Source organism: Hemitrygon akajei, unplaced genomic scaffold (assembly GCF_048418815.1).
Source record: "Hemitrygon akajei unplaced genomic scaffold, sHemAka1.3 Scf000216, whole genome shotgun sequence".
NCBI lineage: Eukaryota > Metazoa > Chordata > Chondrichthyes > Myliobatiformes > Dasyatidae > Hemitrygon > Hemitrygon akajei.
The window spans coordinates 78,998-96,813 of NW_027332100.1; the positions used below are offsets into that span (position 1 = coordinate 78,998).

Sequence of the window (17,816 nt, forward strand, 5' to 3'; positions counted from 1 at the left end):
AAGGAGGATGAGAGGAGACATGATAGAGGTGTACAAGATACTAAGAGGAATAGACAGAGTGGACAGCCAGCGCCTCTTCCCCAGGGCACTACTGCTCAGTACAAGAGGACATAGCTTTAAGGTAAAGGGAGGGAAGTTCAAGGGGGATATTAGAGGAAGGATTTTCACTCAGAGAGTGGTTGGTGCGTGGAATGCACTGTCTGAGTCAGTGGTGGAGGCAGATACACTAGTGAAGTTTAAGAGACTACTAGACAGGTATATGGAGAAATTTAAGGTGGCGGGGGGGGATATATGGGAGGCAGGGTTTAAGGATTGGCACAACATTGTTGGCCGAAGGGCCTGTACTGTGCTGTACTGTTCTATGTTCTATAATCAGCTGCTTCAACAACTGTCAAAGCAGAATCGGATTGCTAAGCCTTCCCCTGATTTACACTTTGTAAGAGAATACACCAACCCTCTCTTGGCCACTTTAAACTCTGAGCAACCTTCTCAAAATGCTGAAAGTATTTATCAACCTCTGCCTCGTCAAATCGAGGTACCAATTTAACTTCCTGACTGGCCTCAACATATCACCAGAGTCTAACACTCGACCCCTTTGCTGCAATCTCTCTATCTTTTCCAGCTCGAACAGCCTCTGCCTTTCTGCTTGATCCCTCTGTTTTTCTGCCTCTCTAGCCTCAAACTGCCTCTGCCTTTCCGCAGCCTCCAGCTTTAATTTTTCTCATTTGTACTGGAGCTCAAGCTCACTAGGTTTACTTTCAGGAAACACCTCTAACTCCTCCACTTTAAACACACCCTCAGATACATAATGTTCAGCTATTATCTTCTGCATCTATGCCCTCCTTATTGTCGATTTCACCGTAGCAAGTTTTAACCTTCTAGCAAGACTCAACAACTCAATACATCTTCAAATGCCTCAGAGGTTGGTGCTTCCTGACATTGATCAACATCCATTGCTGCTGATTTTCCACAAACAAATAAATCAAAAGGAATTTCCCCAATGAAATCAATAATTAATCAATACACCCCCAAATCTGTTCATATTCTGGACGCAGGCCCCAATTTTATTCAGAATTGTAACGCTTTAGAAACGAACCAGCAGCAATAGACTACATCTGGAGTCTGTTTTTGATGCTAAAACTATCTTTAATATAATCTACTTATAATATTGTAACTTAAGGAAGATAAACAGAAGTTAACAGTGTTAAGTTTATAAATGTGTGTAAATATAACTCCCAAACTATTGAGCTCGGGGGAAACAAGGCTTGGAGTCTTGAGATGGTAAAGTATGAAAGTTCAGTTCATCCACAGAATAGGTGATGAGAGAGTTATTTGTAATCCAGGGTAAATGTCGAGAGAAGGCAATTATGTTGAATTCCACAGGTTCCATTGTGGTAAAACGAGAGAACAGTCGCTGTAGATTTTATCTGTTGTCGTTCCAAATCCACATACGAATTATCACCGAAAGTGACTTGTCACAGGAGGTATCATCAAGTGAATTACCACACCACACCCAGGCAAGGGTTAAAACATCAGTGGTCTTCATTGGATACCCCAAATCAGATCCATTCCTATGGATCAAACGAGGTGACAACCACACATTCGATGTACGGTGAATCGATAATTAACCCACCCTTGTGGGCACAGGAAAATTCCAAACAGTGACCCTTGGCACCTATTTCCCTGGTTTTGATCCTTCCATTTTTCTTCCTTCATCTCCATCTGACTCTGAGTGTCTGTGTCCTCGGTTAAAACTAAACAAGCTGCAAGTCAGACTGATTCACCTTTTTAATCTCTCTCTCTCTCTCTGTCTCTTAAAATGATAGTCCACAACAAACAAAACCGAGAGATTCATAACAATGGCCACTCCCCATTGTGAATTGACTGGTGTGCCAGTAGTTGGGATGACTGAGGGAATCCTTTCCCATATTCTCAGCAGATGAACGGCTTCTCCCCAGTGTGAACTTGCCCATGTCTCTGTAGGCTGGAAGAGCGAGTGAATCTCTTCCCACATTCTGAGCAGGTGAATGGCCTCTCCCCAGTGTGAACTCGATGGTGACTCTGCAGGGTGGATGACTGAGTGAATCTCTTCCCACATTCTGAGCAGGTGAATGGCTTCTCCCCAGTGTGAACTCGCTGATGTCTCTGTAGGCTGGATAACTCAGTGAATCCTTTCCTACATTCTGAGCAGGTGAATGGCCTCTCCCCAGTGTGAACTCGCTGATGACTCTGTAGGTGGGTTAACTGAGTGAATCTCTTCCCACATTCTGAGCAGGTGAATGGCTTCTCCCCAGTGTGAACTCGCTGATGTACCAGTAGGGTGGATGACTCAGTGAATCTCTTCCCACAGATTGGGCAGATGAACGGCTTCTCCCCAGTGTGAACTCGCTGGTGTTTCCACAGGGTGGAAGAGTGAGTGAATCTCTTCTCACAGACTGAGCAGATGAATGGCCTCTCCCCAGTGTGAACTCGCTGGTGAGCCATTAGGTCAGATGACAGAGTGAATCCTTTCCCAGAAATTCAGCAGATGACCAGCCTCTGCCTGGTGTGAACTGACTGTTGTGTCCGCAGGTGGGAAGACTGACTGAATCCTTTCTCACACACAGAACAGGTGAATGGCCTTGCCCAGTGTGAACTTGCTGATGTACCTTCAATTGTGATAGCCAAGTGAAACCATTCCGACTGTCTGACCAGGTGAATGGCCTTTCTCCTGTGTAAAATGACGGGCGTGCCAGTTCGTCAAATGACCAAGTGAATCCCTCCCCACTGTCTGAGCAGGAAGGAAGGTCGATTGAATCACTTCACCACTTCTTAAATATCTAGACAGAAACAGCAAAACTGGCGTGCTGTGTTTGAGATTGCTGGAGACAAATTCCTTCTCGTTTTTAACCTGTAAAAAGATTTACAAAATCCATCAATGGGGTTAGGACAACATTTTGGATGAGATTACTTGAGTTGCCAAAGTTTTATCTGGTATCACACTGTTACAGTGAAGTTCTACCCAAGTTGGACAGAGAAATCATCTCCTGACTGGGCAGAGTGCTGGTATCTGGAATGACCATCAATTCCCTGATGCTCTTCCTGTCTTTATAAGAATGGAGCATTTCTGCCATCTCCAATTTGTACCCTCGCTCAGTTTGACACTCCATTGGTATTATTCCCTTCTCTTGCTGAGCTGCATGGGTGCCTGGTCCCACAGTAAATGATACAGTCTCACGCAAATAGTCTTTCTTGATGTGCAGCTGGGATTTTCTTTTATGTATTATTAACTTAAAGTCCCACAGTTTTAACGCCATATAAAAAATTCCTGCTGAGATGAATGGTTGGTTCGCACAGCTGTTAAGAGGGCTTAGAGTGAATTTTTGTAATATTTCGGGTTCTTCTAGAAATGTACAACACAGAAACAGACTAAAATAATAGATAGGGATGGGGGTAAGGGTGGGGGGCAGGGGTATCAACGGAGGTCAGTGAATTGGACATTCATGCCGGCAGGAAGGAGGCTACCCAGGCGGGAGATAAGGTATTGCTCCATCGACCTGCGTGTGGCCTCATCTTGACGGTAGAGGAGGCCATGGACAGACATGTCGGAGTGGGAGTGGTCTGTGGAATTGAAGTGTGTGGCCACAAGGAGATCCCGCCACTGCTGGAGGACCGAGGGCCGGTGTTCGGCGAAACTGTCTCCCAGTCTGCGGTGGGTCTCCCAAATGTATAAATGGCCACATCGAGAGAACCGGATACAGTATATCACCCCAGTAGACTCGCAGGTGAAGGGGTGCCTCACTTGAAAGGACTGCCTGGGGCCTGGGACTTCATTAACTTCGCCTCCAACTTTCACCCCACCCTCAAATTCACCTGGTCTATTTCCGACACCTCCCTCCCCTTTCGAGATCTTTCTGTTTCTATCTCTGGAGACACCCTATCCACCGACGTCTACTACAAACCTACTAACTCCCACAGCTACCTAGACTATTCCTCCTCCCACCCTGTCTCCTTCAACAATGCTATCCCTTTCTCTCAATTCCTCCGCCTCCGCCGCATCTGCTCTCAGGATGAGGCCTTTCATTCTAGGACAAAGGAGATGTCTTCCTTTTTTAAAGAAAGGGGCTTCCCTTTGTCGACTATCAACTCTGTCCTCCATCGCGTCTCCCGTATTTCACGCACCTCTGCCCTCACCCCATCCCCCCGCCAGCCCACCAGGGATAGAGTCCCCCTGGTCCTCACCTATCACCCTACCAGCCTACAGATCCAACGTAACTTCCACCACCTCCTAAGTGATGCCACCACCGACCACATCTTCCCCTCCCCCCCACGCTCGGCTTTCCGCAGGGATCGCTCCCTACACGACTCCCTTGTCCATTCATCCCCCCCATCCCTCCCCACGGACCTCCCTCCAGGCACTCATCCCTGCAAAAGGAAGAAGTGCGACACTTGCCCCCACACTTCTTCCCTCACCACCATCCCAGGCCCCAGACAGTCCTTTCATGTCTGTCCGTGGCCTCCTCTACCGTCAAGATGAGGCCACACATAGGTCAATGGAGCAATACCTTATCTCCCGCCTAGGTAGCCTTCTTCCTGCCTGCATGAACATCCAACTCACTGACCTCCGTTGATACCCCTGCCCCCACCCTTACCCCCATCCCTATCTATTATTTTAGTCTGGTTCTCTTTCTCTCTCTTCCCCCCCCCCCCACTATAATCTCTCCCCCCAGCCCTACCTTTCTTTCTCTTTTATTTCCCATAATTCTCCACCTTCCCCCAGCCCATTTCCCTCCAGCCTATTACTTCCCAGCTCTCTACTTTATCCCTCCCCCCACTTCTTATCCCCCACCGACCATCCCACGTTACTTCACTCCTGATGAAGGGTTTCGGCCCGAAACATCGTCACTACCTCCTCCCATAGATGCTGTCTGGCCTGCTGAGTTCTGCTAGCATTTCGTGTTTTTTTATCTATTTCTAGCATCTGCAGACTCACTCGTGTTGAACACAGAAACAGGTCCTTTGGGCCTTCTAGTTTATGCTGAACTATTTAAACAGCCCACTCCCACACCTCTACCATCCAGGTACCAACACAAACCTCTTGAATGTTGAAATCAAGCTCGCATGCACCACTCGTGCTGGCTGCTCATTGCACAGCCGGATAACCGTCTGTGTGAAGAAGTTTCCCCTCATGTTCTCCTTAACATTTCACCTTTCACCCTTAACCCCTGGCCTCTGGTTGTCGTCCCACCCAAACTCAGTGGAGAAAGCCAGCTTGCGTTTACACTATCTATGCCCCTCTATCACAGTCAAATCTCCCCTCAATCTGCTACATTCCAAGGAATAAAGTCCTGACCCGTTCAATCTTTCCTTATAACCCAAGTCCTCCAGACCTGGCAACATCATTGTGAATTTTCTCTGAACCTCTTTTACGTCTTTCCTGTAGGTAGGTGACCAAAACTTCACTCAATACTCCAAATTAGGCCTCACCAATGTCTTCTACAAGTCAACATAACATCCATCTATTGTCAATATTTGGTTCATGAAGGCCAGTGAGCTAAAATCTTTCCTTCCCACTCTATCTAACTGTGAGACCACTTTCAGTGAATTAAGGACTTGTATTCCCAGGTCCCTTTCTTCCACAACACTCCTCTGTGCCCGACCAGTCACTGTGAAAGACCTCCCCTGGTAGGTCATTCCAAAGTGCAACAACTCACACTGGTCTGCATTAAATTCCATTTTCCAATTCTAAAACCATTTTCCCACCTGGTCCAGATCACACTGCAAGCCATGATAGTCTTCCTCACTGTCCACTACACCACCAGTCTTGGTGTCACCCACAAATTTGCCGATCCAGTTAATCACACTATCATCCAGATCACTGATATAGATGACAAACAACAAAAGATCCAGCACTGATCCCTGTGGCAACCACTAGACACAGGCCTCCAGTCAGAGAGGCAACCATTTGCTACCACACTCTGGCTTCTCCCAAAGACAGTGTCTCATCCAATTTACTATCTCATCTTTAATGCTGAGTGACCGAACCTTCTTGACCCACCTCCCATATGAGACTTTGTCAAATGCCTTGCTAAAGTCCATGTAGACAACATCCACTGCCTTGCCTTCATCCACTTCCCTGATAACTTCCTCGAGAGACTCTGTAAGACTGGTTAGACATGACCTACCATGCACAAAGCCATACTGCCAAAACTGAATCAGTCCACATTAATCCAAATACTTATATTTCCAGTTCCTGCACATACGCTCCAATAACTTTCCCACTACTGATGTCAAGCTCACTAATGTACAATTTCCTAGTTTATTTTTAGAGCCTTTCTTGAACAGCAGAACAACATTGTCTGTCCTCCAATCCTCCAGTACCTCACCTGTCACTAAGGATTATTTCAATATCTCTACTTGGACCCCGACAATATCTGCACTTGTCTTCCGCAGGGTCCCAGGGAACAACTTGTCAGGCTCTGGGGATTGATCCATGCTAATTTGCCTTAAGGCAGCAAACACCTCCACCTCTGTAATCTGTACAGGGTCCATGAAGTTGATGCTGCTTTGCCTCACTTCTATAGACTCTGTGTCCACCTCCTGAGTAAATGTGGATGCAAAACTACTATTTAAAACCTCCCCCATCTATTTTGTCTCCTGTATAGATTACCATTCTGATCGTCCAGAGTGGGCATGTTTCTGTTCTGACCTTCTCCATGTTTCTGTGACAGAGAAGCTGGCCAAACCTGACTGGAAGGGGAATCTGGTAGGAGTGACGACGGAGCAGCAATGGCTGGAGTTTCTGGGAGCAACTCGGGAGCTGAGTGATCGATACATCCCAAAGAAGTGGAAGCATTGGAAAGGCAGGAGGACACAACTGTGGCTGAAAACCCAACATAAAAGCCAAAGAGAGGACAAATAATAGAGCAAAAAACATTGGGAAGCTTTTGGAAACCAACAGAAGACAACTAAAGAAAGTCAGATGAGCTCAGGGTGTGGAAGTATGATATTGTAGTCATTAATGTGTCTTGGTAACACCCTGAGGAATTTAGAGGAACAAAATATCCGGGGCCTCGATATCTCTTGAAAACAAAGGTTCCTTGCACCAGTTACCTTTCAACTTTTATTTTGGTAGGCACATACAAACTCTACACCCTCAAATTTTCACTTCTGAAGAACCCCCACTTACCAAGTACTCCTTTGCCAGAAAACAGCCTGTCCCAGTCCACACTTGTCAAATCCTTGCAAATACCATAAAAATTGATCTTGCTCCAATTTAGAATCTCAAGAGAGGTCCAGATCTCTGTTTTTCGGTACTTACTTGGAATCTCATGGCATTATGATCACTAGACACGAAGTGTTCCCATACACTAATTTCTGTCACCAGCCCTGGATCGTTTCCCAACAGCTTATTGCACACTTCTACGCCGGATGTTTTACGTACTGATTAAGGCTCATTTGACAAACTCTACCCCATCTAGTCCTTTTACAGTATGGGAGTCCCAGTCAATATATGGAAAGTTAAAATCACTTACTATATCAACTTTTGTTTCTTGGTATAGTCTGTGATCTCTCTACAAATTTGTTCCTCTATATCCCTCAGACTGTTGGGTGCAACCAATTCCCAGTAATGCCTACGATATCATAATTCCATGCCCTGGGCTCATCTGGCTTTGCTACGATGCTTCTTGCATTGTGATTTCCACAGCTCAACACATTCATCGCACCAGGCTCAAACATTTGATGCTGACTCTATCTGAGCTCTGAACAACATCTGTCTGGTGTCAAGAAAACAACCTCTCCTTCAATATCAGAAAAATATCTGACGCTGATTTTTGTGGTGAGGACGCAGGAAAGGTTTACTTCTGATGACTCTTACGTGAAGGTCATGTTTGTGCAGGTGTCGCTGCACAATAGAACAGTGCACCACCACTCCAGAGTCTGCTAAATCTTCCTGAAGGTCTTTTTACAGTCAAATGGGAGTTTTGATTTGTCTTTCTAGCAATCAAACGATTAGTTCTCTCGGAAAGTTTTCTTGGTCTTCCAGACATCAACTTGACCTCCACCGTTCCTGTTAACTGCCATTTCTTAATTACATTACGAACTGAGGAAACGGCTACCTGAAAACACTTTGCTATCTTCTTATAGCCTTCTCCTGCTATGTGGGCATCCATTACTTTAACTTTCAGAGTGCTAGGCAGCTGCTGAGAGGAGCCCATGGCTGCTGATTGTTGGGACAAGGTTTGAGGAGTCAGGGTATTTATAAAGCTTTGTGATTTGCATAACCTGGCCTGTCCTAACGATGACTGTGAACAAGCCATTGTCCTAACAAGCTAACTCAGGCCTGAGACCTTGGTAAAAGTTATCTGAGAGCTCAAATCTCTTGGGCTGCCCAAACTTTTCCATGGTGCTCCTTTCCTTTTTTCCCCCACTCTAAAATTGTACAAAACAGAAATAATACACTAACTTGCTTAAAATGTTGAAGAATGTTTCATCTTTAACTTTATGACTTTTCGAGACCAGTTCACCTTCTACTCACTTATTCACAGTAACAGAAAGTTTGACCAGTGGTGCCCAGCCGTTCGCATACCACTGTATGGGATGAGGTGGAGAGCGTGTGGTGTGACGGGAGAGAGGGGGAGGAGGAGGAGTGACAGAGGGCGAAGAGGGAGAATGCATAGGGTGAGTGGTAGAGTTAGAGGGTGAGAAGGAGGGGAAGACAGTGTGGGATACGGGAGCCAGCAGGGAGAGTGTTTGAGAGGGGGGGGGGGGAGGATGGGATGTAGGGAGAGAGATAGAGAGTGAGAGAGCTGGAAATGGGGGAGGTTACAGAGTGATGGAGGTGACTGAGTGAGCGAGACAAGTTTGATTGAGGTGTGAGGGTGCGTGAGAGAGGAGGAGATGGAGATGGGAAGGCAGTGAGTGACTGAGATTGAGAGTGAGGTGGCGGGTGATAGGGGTAGGGACAGGGATTGTGGGATGGGAGAGAGAATGGAAGAGTAAGAGAAACAGATGGCTAGAAGGGGAGAGAGTGTGAGAGAAATGAAGAGAGGCATGAGAGTGAAGAGATGAAGAGAGACGAGAGAGGAGTACGATTTGTTAATAGAGGAGCAGAGAGAGTGGTGATAGAGAAGCAGAGTGTGAGGAAAGGGGTGAAAGAGAGTGGGAGACTGGTTGAGTAGCAGTGTAACAGGTGGATAAAGAAGAAGGAAGGGGGAGGGGAGAGGTGGGGACGAAGCAAGGATGATTGAGAGGGAGCAAGAAGGGAGAGCTGGAGTAGAGGGCCCTATGAGGAAGAGAAACTGTGAGGAGGGTGTGGTGAGGGAAATGGGGTAAGTAGCTTGGGGTGAGGGAGAAAGGCAAGGAGATTGGTGTGTATGATTTGAATTGTTAGACGAATTATTTATTCAGTCCCCAGTTGCAGGGTCATTAATCACGAATGTTCACAAGTCACCGAACAAATCCACCGTGGGATTACGGTTCCATGCTGGAAATGATGAGTGTGAGGGCAGCTTACTGTTCTCGGTGTCGGATGTGGGAGGACTGGAGTCTCCCAGCCTCCCGGACGTTCACATCTGTGCCAGGTGCACCTAGCTGCAGCTCCTAAGGGACTGTGCCAGGGAACTGGAGATGCAGCTCGATGACCTTCGTCTGGTCAGGGAGAGTGAGGAGGTGATAGAAAGGAGTTACAGGCAGGTGGTCACACCGGGGCCATGAGAGGCAGACAGGTGGGTCATGGTTAGGAGGGGGAAGGGGAAGAGTCAGGTATTAGAGAGTACCCCAGTGGCTGTACCCCTTGACAATAAGTACTCCTGTTTGAGTACTGTTGGGGGGGGGGGAGACAGCCTACCTGGGGGAAACAACAGCGGCCGTGCCTCCAGCACAGAGTCCGGCCCTGAAGCTCTGAAGGGTAGGGAAAGGAAGAGGAAGGCAGTAGCAATAGGGGACTCAATAGTTAGGGAGTCAGATAGGAGATACTGTGTACACAGTCAGGAGACCCGGATGGTAGTCTGCCTCCCTGGTGCCAGGGTCCGGGATGTTTCTGATCACGTCCAAGATATCCTGAAGTGGGAGGGTGAGGAGCCAGAGGTCGTTGTACATATAGGTACCAGTGACATAGTTAGGAAAAGGGAAGAGGTCCTGAAAGGAGAATATAGGGAGTTAGGAAGGGAGTTGAGAAGAAGGTCCGCAAAGGTAGTAATCTCGGGATTACTGCCTGTGCCACATGACAGTGACAGTAGTAATGGAATGAGGTGGAGGATGAATGCGTGGCTGAGGGATTGGAGGAGGAGGCAGGGATTCTGATTTCTGGATCATTGGGACCTCTTTTGGAGCAGGTGTGACCTGTACAAAAAGGACGGGTTACACTTGAAACCTAGGGGGACCAATATCCTGGCGGGGAGATCTGCGAAGGCTACTGGGGAGACTTTAAACTAGAATGTTTGGGGGGTGGGAATCAAATTGAAGAGACGAGGAGAGAGGAGGTTAGTTCACAAATAGAGAAAGCTTGTAGACAGTGTGAGGAAATCTAGGAATAATGGTGCATATTTCCCTGAAGGTGGAATCTCATGTGGTGGTGAAGAAAGCTTTTGGTACGCTCTCCTTTATAAATCAGAGCATTGAGTACAGGAGTTGGGATGTAAAGTTAAAATTGTACAAGGCATTGTTAAGGCCAGATTTGGAGTATTGTGTACAGTTCTGGTCACCGAATTATAGGAAAGATGTCAACAGAGTACAGAGATTTACTAGAATGTTACCTGGGTTTCAGCACCTAAGTTACAGAGAAAGGTTGAACAAGTTAGGTCTTTATTCTTTGGAGCGTAGAAGGTTGAGGGGGGTCTTGATAGAGGTATTTAAAATTATGATGGGGATAGATCGAGTTGACGTGGATAGGGTTTTTCCATTGAGTGTAGGGGAGATTCAAACAAGAGGACATGAGGTGAGTGTTAAGGGGCAAAAGTTTAGGGGTAACACAAGGGGTAACTTCTTTACTCAGAGAGTGGTAACTGTGTGGAACGAGCTTCCAGTGGAAGTGGCATAGGCAGGTTCGATTTTATCATTTTAAAAAAATTGGATGGGTAGATTTACAGGAAAGGAATGGAGGGTTATGGGCTGAGTGCAGGTAAGTGGGACTAGGTGAGGATAAGCGTTCGGCACGGACTAGAAGGGCCAAGATGGCCTGTTTCCGTGCCGTAATTGTTATGTGGTTTTACCGCGTACGATTCTGGTCTCCATATCCGACAGCGGGGAGTTTTAACACATACGGGGACCAACTGCAACTCAACCCCAGCTGATGCTGGTGTTTCTCCTGTTCAGGTGGCGGTGAGGAAGGTGTTAATCTCGGGTTTGTGTATATCGAGGGCCGGTTGCAGTCGGAAAGGGCCGGGACCGAGCCGGACAGCTGGAGGCTCCAGGCTCTCCAGTCTTGCATCCCTGGTTTTAGTTTTGCACTGAGTCGAGATTGCTGGATCAGTTTGCTCTGGTTCCCCAAGCTGGGAGGGTGGACCTGGGTGAAGGGGACCTGTCTATATGTCGGTGTGGGGTGAATGGTCAGAAGGGTGTGGGGCCACTGGCGGGACACAGGGTGGTTGGGGTACTTTGGGTGATCGGAAGTAACATGACCTGGGTGGATGGGCAAGGGGTAAATTACGTTGTCAACGAGGGTGGATCTGGTCCAATGAATCAGACAGCTCAGCTCGCGTGTCCTTTCAGGAGGCCACAATTCTCTCTTCATCTTAATCACTGACTTATCTTCCTGTTACAGAGCCCCAGAGTCTGGGAATGGCTGGGCGGTAGGAAGCAGAAGGTGATGGTGAGAGGCTGTTTCTTGGACTCGAGTCCCGTGCTTACTGACGTTCCCTGAGGTTACGCCCATTGCTACTTGTCATCTATGTCAATAATTTGGTTGAGAAAGTACAGGGTATGGGTAGAGAGTTTGCAGCAAGTTCAAACAAATACTGTTTTTGAAAGACAGTCAGCATAAATACTCCCCTCTCTTTCCCTCTCCCCACTCAGAACTGACCAAAAGCTACATCAGAAGATGCAAGATCTTGAACTGAGTAACCACTGTGAGGGAATGGGAGTGGTTTCAAAGGGCTGGGCTGCCGGAAGCACATTACCAGACCTGGAGTGATTGTAACTGGGTCTGACACAGGCATAACTGGTTCTTCTGGGCACATTCAGTCTCACTCCCAACTATTTCCTACCTTCCTTTGTGCAGGTACGTAATGTCTAAAGGACCAGTGTTTAAGTAAATGAGACTCACCAAACTTTCTCCTGACTGAATCAATGGAAACTCTGAGTCAGATGGGTCCTCTCGTCGGTGCTCTCAATCCTCGGGCTGGTTCACTTGTTGCTGTTCCCTCGTCTTCAGTCGTGGTTTGCCTCCAGTTGGGTTTTTTTTTCAAATAAATCTCTCACCACAGGTCTAACTTTAACCAGAGAGACAATGAAGCACATTAATAATGAAAAGGAGAACTAAACATTTCTGCTTAATGTTACTAAGAACAAAACTCACTGAAATTTAAACACTGAAGGCAGATCTAATGATCTCAGTGAACAATCTTTTATTGTCACTCACATGTCACAGACAACATGGGATAAGAAGGAGCCATCATTCAGTCATGGTAAGACATAAGACACAGGAACAGAATTAGGTGATTCGATCCATCTGGTCTACCCACCATTCAACCATGGCTGATTTTTATTCCAACACCATATTCCTGTCTTCCTCCTGTAACCCTGAAGCTACTCAGCAATCATGAGTTTATTAATCTCTGTCATAAATATACCCAAATGGCAGCCTCAACCAACCTCTGTGGCAACAAATTACACAGATCAGACATCTTTTCGCCAAAAAATTTTTCGCATCTGAGTTTTAAGGGGAAGCATCTTTATTCTGAGACCGTGCTGTCAAAGATCAAAGCAAAGCATGCAGTTTAATGTGGATAAATGTGAGGTAATCCAGTTTGCTGGCAAGAACAGGAAGGCAGATTACTATCTAAATGGAGCCAAGTTAGGAAAAGGGGAAGTACAACGAGATCTAGGTGTTCTTGTACATCAGTCAATGAAAGCAAGCATGCAGGTACAGCAGGCAGTTGTTAGGGTTAATGTTAGGGTTAATTCGAGACTGCCATTACAGGTCAGGAGTGGCTCACGTAATATTAGGAGACCGGAATGCGAGGGAGGGGAGGGGGGAAGCGAAACTGGGGACTCCGCTTCACCGAAACTACTAGTGTCACGCGATACAGTAAACAAAAGAAACAGGTAACTCGTGAGTGTATGGCATCGGGCCAATAAGATGGACACAAGTGCCCGATATTACCTAATATGTAGCGGGGGGCTGTGCTGGGGGGAAAAGGGGTATAAATAAGAGCAGATTGTAAGGGGAAGTCGGAACGCGCCTTCTCCAGCGACTCCGTGGATTCGCTGTGCCAGTTACGGATTCTGCAATAAACCCAAGTTTTGTAATATTCCGGTGTTGGTTGTCTCTCTTCCTAAACAAACACAGGGCAGAATTTCAAGCCCAACACAGTGAAGGAAGCTAATGGCATGCTGGCCTTTATAACAAGAGAAATTGAGTATAGGAGTAAAGAGGTCCTTCTGCAGCTGTAGAGGGCCCTGGTGAGACCCCATCTGGAGTATTGTGTGCAGTTTTGGTCTCCAAATTTGAGGAAGGACATTCTTGCTATTGAGGGAGTGCAGCGTAGGTTCACAAGGTTAATTCCCGGAATGGCAGGACTGTCATATGTTGAAAGATTGGAACGACTGGGCTTGTATACACTGGAATTTAGAAGGATGAGTGGGGATCTGATTGAGACATATAAGATTATTAAGGGACTGGACACGCTGGAGGCAGGAAGCATGTTCCCGCTGATGGGTGAGTCCAGAACTAGAGGCCACAGTTTAAGAATAAGGGGTAGGCTATTTAGAACTGAGATGCGGAAAAACATTTTCACCCAGAGAGTGGTGGATATGTGGAATGCTCTGCCCCAGAAGGCAGTGGAGGCCAAGTCTCTGGATGCATTCAAGAGAGAGTTAGATAGAGCTCTTATAGATAGCGGGGTCAAGGGATATGGAGCGAGGGCAGGAACGGGGGTACTGATTGTGTATGATCAGCCATGATCACAGTAAATGGTGGTGCTGGCTAGAAGGGCCGAATGGCCTACTCCTGCACCTATTGTCTATTATCACAGACTCCGCATCTAATGGAAACATCCTCTCCATGTTCACTGTATCCAGGCTTTTCAGCATTCGGTAGGTTTACTTAACCATACATCCCTCCACCACCCCCACTGTCCCTCTGAACTCCATCGAGCACAGGTCCAGAACCATTAAATGCTCCTCATACATAACACCGAACATTCCTGAGATTATTCATGTAAACCTTGTTAGCAACTGTACTGAACACATTTCCAGCAATAACAGACAAATTGGTACCAGGATAATTGACAGGGAAACGTTGTGCTCTCTTTACTGTTCTACTATCACATGTGTTGGCGCGTGGCCAAGTGGTTAAGGCGTTGGTCTAGTGATCTGAAGGCTGCTAGTTCGAGCATTGGCAGAGGTTGCCTGTGTGTCCTTGAGCGACGACACCGGTGCCAAGCTGTATGGGTCCTAATGCCCTTCCCTTGGACAACATCGGTGGTGTGGAGAGGGGAGACTTGCAGAGACTCTAACGGAGGCCTACAAACTATCACAGCCATTTTCATTTCCAGGTTAAAACAGGTCCATTTCATGAAATATAAACCAAGAAATAAAAAGAAACTGGAATTACCAGAGAAACACAGAGCAGGTAAGGAACAGCTTACAATACAATTCAATTAATAACATTTCATCAGAATGACTTCAAACATTTTCAGTTTTTAGTGCAGATCTCCAGCACAGGTGCCTGATTTCCACTGTGTGACAGTGAGGGCGGGGGATTTCCACACACAGTTTGAACACCAAACTCAGGGTCTATTTCTACTGTTGTAAACACGGAACAGCCCATTTACTCACAGCCTCTCCCTGTGAGGATGGAATGGGAACTCATCCTCTCCTCAGATTGGCAGTCATTGCTTCCAAAGGAACTCCAGAAACAAACATCTGATCCCAGACCAGAAATACTCGATCAACACCTCACAAGCCCAAACAGCTCGATCCCTGGGTCCACTTTACCTGGATCAAAAACCGTGATCTCCCAGGAGCCAACCTCACAGACTCACACAGCTGAATCTGCCACTCACCGACCCTAAGAGTATCACACATTGTCCCCACATCTCACACTGGGTAGTGCAATCCGGGATTTCCCCACAAACAATGTCCAGCTGCTCGAATTTTCTGCTTCATTGCAGACGAGCATCCAGCCCCATCTGTAGAAGCTCAAACCAAATTCAAAGACAAAACACCAACAGTCCCATTTTCCTGGAATGCAGATTACAGAATTAGAGCCCAAGCACCAACTCTCCCAGTACTCTTTGCTGCCAGTAAAATGCTGCAGTGTGTCAGCCCGTCACTGTTCATAAACTAGCACCTCCACACCAATACACAACAGAACTGGGACCTGATGACCCTCCGGCATTCCAGCTAACAATAACCGATTCTGGAAATGACTCAGCGAGGCCAAAGGTGCAAAAGAACACTTCACAATGAAGACAAGGGTTGGAGGAAAGTTTGCTGATATATAACATTGAGGAGGTGGGATACAAGGTGGACTAAGGATGACCCAGATGGTTGATGTATATCACTGAAGCGGGTGGGGTTGGGGGGTGTGAGGAGACTGGACAGAGGTTGAAGGAGATGAGCAGATGGAACCAGGTGGAAGAAGGGATCAAGGTCAATCACTGATGGTCCTCCAGCAACACATAGCTACTGAATGAATAGTACATACTATTGTACAAAAGATTCTAAAATGACAGAATTAGCAAAAATAACAAGAACTTTGCAAGATATACTTTGACCCTCACCAAAATTTTTATCAACACACCATAGAAAGTTTCCCATTCAGACACTTCACGCTTTGCATGGTAACTACTCCTCCCGTGACTGCGAGAAACTGGTAAGACCTTTGGATCCAGATCAGCACATCACAGAAACCATTCTCTCCCCACTAGACTTCCCAGTCCCTCGGTAAAGCAGGCAGTGAAATCAAAGATCCCCACAACCTGGGACGTTCTCCTTTCTCACCCACCCCAATTGGGGAGAAGACACAACCGCCATAAAGCTCCAGGACAAATGTGAGGAGCCTCAGGAAACGAGGCGAGTTCGGGGGAAGTTAACGGGACTCAGTGGCCGACATCAGATTTCCCAACACAACATGGAGGATGCATGACCACCCATCTGGAGATTGTGAACCTGCACAAAGAGATCGTTACATCTGCAGTTAAATGGGAGGGGCAAATGGGATCACGTGACCGGTGGGGTCTAACATCCCAGGCATAGACTCCAGCTCCCCAGCATTCTGTGGAAATAAACAGATGCGCCTCACATCTCCTCTGACCTTAAATATGTCAGACATTTCAAACCCCAGGTAAAACAGAACGTCTGTCTACTCTATCTATTCCTCTCGTAATCTTGTAAACGTCCATCCAGTCTCACCCCAGCCTGTGCCGCTCTGGAGAAAACAACACAAGTTTGTCCAGCCTCTTGTTATAGCTCATGCCCTCTAATCCAGGCAGTGTCCTGGTAAACCTCTTCTCCGCCCTCTCCAAAGCCCCGACATCCTTCCGAGAATGGGGGCGACCAGAACTGTATGAAACACTCCAGATGTGGGCTGACAAGTTTTACAAAGCTGCAACACAACTTCCCGACTTTTGAACTTTGCTTCAACTGATAAAGACAACCATACCATTGCCTTCTTAACCACCCGGTCAATCTGTGTAGTCTCTTTCAGGAAACAATGAACTTGGAGTCTAAGATCCCTCTGATCATCGACACTGTTCAGGGCTTTGCATTTAACACTGTACTGTCTCATACATTCAGGGGTGCAGTGCTACCAGAGCTCACCGGAGCGCCACTCTGACACCTCTGTAAAACAGTCAAAATAAACAAGCACGGAATTTAACAACCCCGGATATTAAATAGAGGGAATTTTACGGAAGCGGGGGTGTTGGCTGGTGGGGAAAAGTACCACTAATAACATTAGGATATTTGATCGTTTTTGGTGAAATCCTGGAGCTGTGACTGTTTTTAATTTAGGTATTTGTGAAATTCCTTCTCGCTCGACCCATTGTCCTAGGAAGCTGGGAAATACCTGTACACAAATGTGAGCATTTTTCCACTCTTTCCAATGGGTACCATTGGATACCAGGAAGGAGCTATATTAAGCACGGAATGAACATCGAAACCTATGTTTAAGAGTCGAAAATAATGAAACAAAAATTCACTGATCGCTCATCTTCGGCCTGATTTTGATGAAATATTCAAGGTAATCATCCAAAATCCTCTTCTACACCTGGATAAATTTAGTTTTGTTTTGGAAGCCAAATGGAAAAAAAAAATTCTAGGCTACAAGCTAGTTTTACGTCATTTCATATCATTAGTAGCTGATTAAATCCTTGGCCTCGCTCCACCAATTGTAGTTGATTGAAAAGAGGCTCTTGTTCTCTTTGTGTTGATAGGAAAAAGAGTAATTTAGTGAGGCAATGAACGAGATGAAATGCATTTCCAAACCTCCCAAATGGTTGCTCTCCTCCCGTTAACATTTGTCACTTCCAAAATACAATATTTTCTATTCGCATAGTTGCGATAATAATTTATGTAAAGATTCAAGCTTCTTTAACTTTTTATATATTTAAACACTAAACAGGATGTATAAATGTCGAACCATGTAACACCTGACGTGTGAGGATATTTTG

At 46.4% G+C, this 17,816-nt stretch overlaps 1 long non-coding RNA gene across 1 annotated transcript in view; it reads right to left on the bottom strand.

The window, feature by feature from the left end:
* Window positions 1-2,381: 2,381 nt before the first annotated feature.
* Window positions 2,382-17,816, bottom strand: part of LOC140724430 (uncharacterized) — a 47,444-nt gene continuing 32,009 nt past the window's right edge. Inside the window, exons 2-3 of the long non-coding RNA XR_012098131.1 lie at window positions 12,245-12,410; window positions 2,382-2,890 (exon numbers count right to left, since the gene is read on the bottom strand). This is a non-coding gene — a long non-coding RNA (uncharacterized lncRNA). The remainder of the gene's footprint in view (window positions 2,891-12,244; window positions 12,411-17,816) is intronic.